Source organism: Gavialis gangeticus, unplaced genomic scaffold (genome assembly GCF_001723915.1).
Source record: "Gavialis gangeticus isolate Ggan-Ray unplaced genomic scaffold, GavGan_comp1, whole genome shotgun sequence".
Classification (NCBI taxonomy): domain Eukaryota; kingdom Metazoa; phylum Chordata; order Crocodylia; family Gavialidae; genus Gavialis; species Gavialis gangeticus.
The window spans coordinates 12,760,361-12,767,675 of record NW_017729003.1 but is presented as its reverse complement, the minus strand read 5'-3'; positions in this window follow the sequence as shown (position 1 = coordinate 12,767,675).

Genomic DNA, 7,315 nt, shown 5'->3' with positions numbered 1-7,315 from the left:
AGTATATATTAAGGTAATCTTGTTGGGGATTAGACCAGTAATTGCAGCTGGAATAATTGTTCTGAAAACCAAATCAAACTACTTTTGCTTTTCTTCTCTGCCGGCTCTTAATTTGTCTTTCTTCAGATTCTTCTTAAGATATATTACTATGAAACCAACCACACCTTAATCCTTTTAAGAAAGACCATCCCCCCAATCACTGTTATACATCTTAATACTTAGACTGCGTTGGACAAGACTATTGGACAGATGCTCTGGACCATAGTTATTTGTGTATCTGTAAGTTAGATATGGCTAGTCACCACATTTCTCAGTGCACGGTGGCAAGTGGGAATGTTCTGGGATGGTCTGAGGAGGATTTCTAGCTATAATCCCAGCCCAGAAGCCAGTTCTTTATTCAAGTTTATATACCTAGTACATTAGCAGATGCACTAAACAGATTATATTTAGTACAGTTGGCAGTCTGGAACAGCCAAGCCATGTTTTGGGCTGGGCAAGCCTTTGGACAGAAATGTCCAGGAGAGTCCCCGGTAGCACACAAGCATGGTGTCAGGTCTCCCTGAAAGGATTTTAATCTGTAATCTTGGATTACATCCTATACACTTTGTAGAGTGGAAATAGGGGGCTGTCAGTTGGCAGCCTGTCCTAGCCAAACTGCGCTTTGGATCGGGCAAACCTCCTGTCAGATATGTCCAGGAGAGTCCCCCAAGGGCACAGAGGTATGATGGAGGGTGGGGGTGCAAAAACGATTTCTATCAATAATCCCAGTCCAAAATCCGGTTCCTTATTCGAGTCCGTATACTTAGCACAGTGGCTAGGGTGATGTCAGCTGGCAGCCTGGCATGGCCAAACCATGCTTTGGGCCAAGCAACTGTCTGGTCAGAGATGTCCAGGAAAGTCCCCCAGTGGCACAGAGACATGTTCTGGGATGGTCCAAGAAGGATTTATAACTATAATCCCAGCCCCAAATCCAGTTCCTTATTCGGGTCCAGAAATTTAGCACAGTTGCTGGGGTGCTGTCAGTTGGCACCCTGGCATGGCCAAAAGGTACTTTGGGCTGGGCAACTCTCTGGTCAGAGATGTGCAGCAGAGTCCCCTGGTGGCACAGAGACATGTTCTGGGATGGCCCAAAAAGGATTTTTGGGTAAAATCCCAGCCCAAAAACCAGTTCCTTATTCATGTCCATGTACTTAGCACAGTGGCTGGGGTGCCTTCTTTTCACAGCCTGGCATGACCAAACGGCCCTTTGGGCTGGGCCAGTCTCATGTCAGAGATGTCCAGGAGAGTCCCCCCATGGCACAGAGACATGTTCTGGGATGGCCCAAGAAGGATTTCTGGGTATAATCCTGCCCAAAATCCAGTTCCTTATTCAGTTCCATATATTTAGCATGGTGGCTGGGGTGCTGTCCGTTGGCAGGCTGGCCCATAGGGGTAAAAGGGTGACAAAAGCTAATCCAGGTAATAGGATAAGAATCCATAGTCCCCCTCAAGACCATGGTTAACACAATCCAGTCTGTGGATGAGTTCTTGGTCTGCAATTCCCTGTTTAAGTTGGTTTTTAAAGTTTTGCAGTCTAAGAAGAGCTGCCCTGAGGTCAGCAATGGAGCACCCAGGGAGGTTACATTGTGCTGCCATAGGCCTGTGCGCCTTTCTGGAACTATGTCAGATCAGAGTTCACTCATTCTTATACACAGGTGTCACCCCATCTGTCCAGTATAGACACCAGAGGGGCACTGTAAGTGGGTACTGATGCATATGACATTAGTAGAGTTGCAGGTGAATGAACCTTGGATGTTCTAATCCAAGTTATTTGGTCCAGAGATGATATGACCTCTCTTAATGAAGAGGCAGAGCCCACAAAGGTCATGTTGGCAACTTGGGTTCATCTTGGGTTCACTGGGAAAGAAGAACCTTGTGCATCTTGAATAGCTGCAGGAGCATCCTGGGGTGGAGGAGGGGTGTGGCAGATAAACTGATTTCCTAGCTTCTTGCACAAGTAGCTAGAATTTGAGCAAGCATCAGGGTCTTTTTATACATATCCTTCACTGTCTAATTGGGGGGCTGGGGCCAAATCTTCTTTGAAAGAAGCAGTGTAATGTTCTGAAAAGTTATGTTGCAGACTCTTAGTCTCTTACTTGAGATTTAGAACCCTGCTTCTTACTTGTTAGCAAAAATTTATACTTGATTTTTCTAAATGGAAATGTGTTCCAGTTTCTTTTCAGACTTTGCATTATGATTTCCAGCTTGTTTTTCCTACCGTCATTGCTTACAGGTTGGCAGTGTTTTCATCTCATGATATCTGAAGAGATTTTAAATGACATGAATTGCAAATCCTTCCCAGCCATGAACACATCTGTGGGATATCCAGCTGAACTCAGTGACCTTTTCACTTTTGCAGCAGGAAGGGTAAGTACAAAACACCAGTTCACTTGGGGAAACCAAGCTTTCCTTAGGAATGGCTGCTTGTCATTCCAGTAGAATTAAAGAGCTGTGTTTTGAGCAGGCAGGAGAATCATTGTGAAAACATAACAAACAATGAATTCAAACAACAAAAGCAGTTAACATGAACAATCCAAGACCAGGGTAGCAGGGCTGAAGTGGATGTCTGCTTGCCTGTCTCTCTGTCCTGCATTTATTAGCATGAAAACCAAGTTCCTTCAAAATTCTACAAGTAAATATTTTTACAGTCTAGTTGCATAAGATTTAGCACCTAAATTGACATAGCTTCATTGAATTCAGTGATGCTATGTTGATTTACACCTGCTGAAGATCTGGTCCTAGGGGCTAAGTACAGACTGTCCAAAAGCTCAAGGCTTAATCGATTCATTCTTTGCAAGTTAGCCTAAACTGCAGAGATTAAACTGAAAAATGACTGGACACACATTTACTTTTGATTCAGGAAATGCAGCCACATGCCTACATTAGCTCAGGCCAGAAGCTGGGGGGGGCGGGCAGTGGAGCATGGCTATCTGGCATCTAAGCCCCATGAGTTGTGTGTTTGCTTCCCCTTCCTGCTACCCCCAGGGTCTCTGGCATTTGCAGTCCAGAATCACAGCAGCAAGACTCTCCCAGGTTGCTCATCATTTCCACTTCGTGCTTCCAAGTGTCTCTGGGATTGTAGTCCACATTCACAGCCAGCAGTCAGCTTTAGTAAGTTTAGCAGCAGGGCAGCTCTGTACTTGGAGGAACCTAGGTTTAACCCTCCTCCCTGGCCCCAGGCCCCAGGTCCCAGCTGGGATTTGCCTGGAGGGTGGGCAGTCCTTGCCTCCCCTTCCCCAACCCTTCTCTGCTGAGCAAACAACACAGTCCAGCTCAGGGCTGAAAAGTATGCTGGGATGCTGGGGGACTGTGATTTAACTTGAAACAGGAAGGGTCTAGGACAGAAGTTTCATAAACTGGTTTATCCCAAATCAGTTAAGTCTGATACTACATTCAACTAGGTTTATCTTAAACCAGTTTCAGCCATTTTGAAACTGGTTTATGTGCACTGAGCTTTTGTTCTGTTACAGGTTTAAACCAATTTCAGATTACTTGAACCGGTTTATGGGCAACTCCTGTCCCTAGCCAGGGTGACCACCCTTCTGTAATTGGGCAGAACAGTCCCAAAATAGGAACCCTCAAGTCCTGGTCCCAGGCTACATGACACTGGGACAGTATTTGTTCTGGATTCATAGGGTCATAGAGGGATCTGAGTTTTCCATTTGCCATGGAAAACCATGGGAAATGGTGGATTTCCCCATCCAGGCTGGCAGCATTCAAGCCTGCAATGGGCTGCTGGGAGTGGGACGCGGGAGGCAGGGTGGTGGCATGTGTACGTGCACATCTGTGCACGTGCACATGGCTAGGAATACAGCCAGGTATCATGGAGAGCAGCTCCATGCAGGTAAGCCTATGGAGAAGGAGGGGAAATGGCGAGGGAGGGGTAGATTGAGACTCTTTGGTGAGCAAGGTAGTGGGGCTGGGGGCACTGCCCAACCGGGGTGGTGCATGATGCTGGGGCAGGTAACAAGATGGACCCATGTGAGGTTCATGAGGTGGGGGTTGTGGTTCCCCACCACTGTGTGCACTCCTGGGGGGCCCTGTGCCCCCCCAAGATTTTTGCATGGGGCAGGGGCAGATGTGGGCTACCTGCTGCGGGCTTGGGGCTCCTTGCCCTGCTGCTCTTCCCCCAGGAGCCCTGTGTGGTGAAGCGCCCCCTTCTTGTCCGGCAGCAGCAGGGGCAGTGGCAGTGGTGGTGGCTTGGAGTTGTGCCCCTTGCTGCTGCTAGGTGGAAAAGGGGCATGCAGCCAGCATCGATGCCCCAAGGATGGGCAGCAGGGCAGGAAGCCCCAAGCCCACAGCCGGCAACCCGCATCAGCCCCTGCTCTGCTCTGCTCTGCTGCAGCTACACTGCCGTTGGGGGGGGTGGGGGCGGGCAAGCATCGTGTGTCCCACCTTTCCATTTTGAAAAGGTGGTCACCCTATCTGGTCCCATCTCTTGAAAGGGAGAAAAGAGGAAGGATGATCTGGTGGTTTGGGTGCTCGGACTTGGACTAAGGCCTGCTCAACCACTGACTTCCTGTGTGACCTCGGATAAGTTATGTAGCCTCTTGGTGTCTCTGTTCTCATGTGTAAAATGGGAATAATAGTGTTTCTCTACCTCCACAAGAGTTCTGTGAGGTTAGATATGTTCAAGAGATTGAGATACTATGGTAATGAGGGCCATAGAAATACCTGAAAGGTAGAACCCTACTCAGAGAAGGTTTTGACTTAAATTTATGTGTCTGTGCTGTGTGCATACACACAGTTAAGAATAAAGAGTACCCCTCTTTCTGTAACATCTTCCAAGTCTGCTTGATTAAAGAAGATGTCTTTAAACTTACTAAAATTGGTCACATATTGAGACCAGATGCTCCACAACAAATGAGGTTGTCATGGTTAAAAATGAAGAAAAAAAAACCTAACAGCCATGGCAGGATAGCCTACTAGCCTTTAGGACTGCTTTTCCTTTAGTTCAATACCTCTTCTGTTCTCCCTGCTAAAACATTCAACCACTCTTATTTTTTTAAATACATTTTTGTAAACTTCCCTGTCTCACTCAAACACCAGCTAATTAATGAAGCCCATACTGTTAGAACACAATCCATTTCCTTCGGGTGGATGTTATGCATTCAGAAAACCCAGAGTGTGTGTAGGGAGTCTTTATGATTTTTTTTTTTAACTTAATGACCCTCTTTCGGGAGATTTCAAATTTTGCTGCTTGCCTCTTGGAGTGAAAAACAACAAGCAGTACATGTCTTGCAGCTGTGCTGCAAGATGCATGGACAAGGCCTGGAAGAGTGTGCTAAACATGTTGCTGTTTAATGGATTTCTGATGCCTTGTAGAAAACTGAAATGTTTTGAAAGAGCTCTTCATATTATTGCTATTTATTATTTTTACCTCGGTGGTGTCCAGAGGCCCTGCTCAGCAGAGCCTCATACTAGTAGATGCTGTACAAGTATAAAATAAAAGACCGTTCCTGTCCCAAACAGGGCTGTACTCAAAGGCCCTGATTATGCATAGGTTTATGCATACATGCATAAACAGTCCAAGTGATATCTGTGGGACAGCTCAGGCCCTTAAATTGAAGTATGTGTATAGGTGTTTGAAAAGTCAGGATGTAAATGAAGTCAAGCAGCAACAGGAGGTGTAGGACACAATGGAGGGAGAGGAGACAAGGATGATAGTGTAACCCTTCTGCCAGGCTCTGGAGGCAGGACAAACATGGTTCATATTCAAGGGGTTTTGGCTCACACCCCCACCCAGCAATCTGAGAAAACCGACCCTATTGGGAGTCCTAAAAGAACAAGTGCCCCACTCGCAATCAGTTAAAATAAATAGAAGAGTCTATTAAAGGTGTTTTAAATAATAAAATAATCAATCCTTATCTAATGCCCCTTTCAACTGTTAAACTCCCCTACTTTTATAACCCCAAACACTGAACACCCCCCAAAATGAACAAGAACCACAATTGTAAAACACTTCCAAATATTTGACATCCTAACACCAATTACACCTAATGTCAGACTTCCCCAAACATTAAAATATCAAATACAAAGGACTTGAAAACATTCAACATATAAATATTATGCACCTTAAGATATATACACTCTGTGGCTGGTTGGGCTGCAGTTTCAAGGGCTAACACTTTGTCCAGAGAGTCACATCTTGCCCAGTCTGCTGGAGAGGAAGGGGTAGGCACAAGAGGGGTTCTTCGCCATGTCACTGGGGAAGTGTTTTGGCCTTGCACACCATTGCCTGGGAGTGCCATTTGCCACAGCTCTGGAAAGCACTGCTCAAGGTTACTGTTGCAGCTGCCATTCAGAGAGCTTTGCTGAGGATTGCCACTGCAGCTACTGCTTTAAAAAGTACCACCTGCCACCATGGCAGCAGGCCACATGACCCCCATACAAGCAGGGGCACCTCAGTAACAGGAACCCCATTTGAAAATGTCTTAGTTAAGTGTATGGTCTTGAGACATAAAAGTTTGTTTCTAATACATTTTATGGAAAAGAGGTATCAACGTATCAGTAACAGTCCATCTGCCCAGTCATATCAATAGGCTGTTTATCATGAACCTCCTGAGAGACGTGGGTCTTAAGAAGGGCACTAGCTTAGCAAATTAGTTTTGGCAGGGTGTTAGTATATAGTGCATGGCAGGTTCTGTCTTTTCTCTTTCATCATTATACAGAGAAGTCATCTGCCGTTTTCCTCAACTAGGGTTGTTGTCACAAATAGCATCTGTGGAAATGTTCATGAGATCAAGAATGAGGATTAAGATTGCAGGTGTGAAGCAAACAATGAAGTTCCACAGAACTCTGAAAAAATAAAGGCCAGGAGACTGATAGTTGGGTGTTTAAAACTGGCTTCTAAACCCACACCCAGGCACGAAGAGCGAGATGACCTGATTTTCTTCAGGTCACAAAATTCAGTGGGGTTGTTCCATACCTTTGCTAAAAGGAAGCCTGCACTCTAGGAGCAGCCCAACAAAGAAGACAAATGTGGGTGACCTATATAAGGCCAGGCTGTCAAAAGAACACAACAGATACTTAGGGACTGTGCCCCTTAGAAAATGTTACCCTCCCGCAGGTATCTAAATGGAACCTGAGATCTTTAACAGGGGCTCTTATTGTGCCAGGTTTTCCAATGATTTGTTTTCTCTTCCCCACCTGTTCCATCTTTGAGTCCTCCTTGATTTGCTTTCACTCTGTTCTCTTCTCTTTTCTTCTACCTATTTCATCATTGAATTAGTTTTCTCTGCCAGCTCTGCAACTTTTTCAATGTTTCCTATATGGA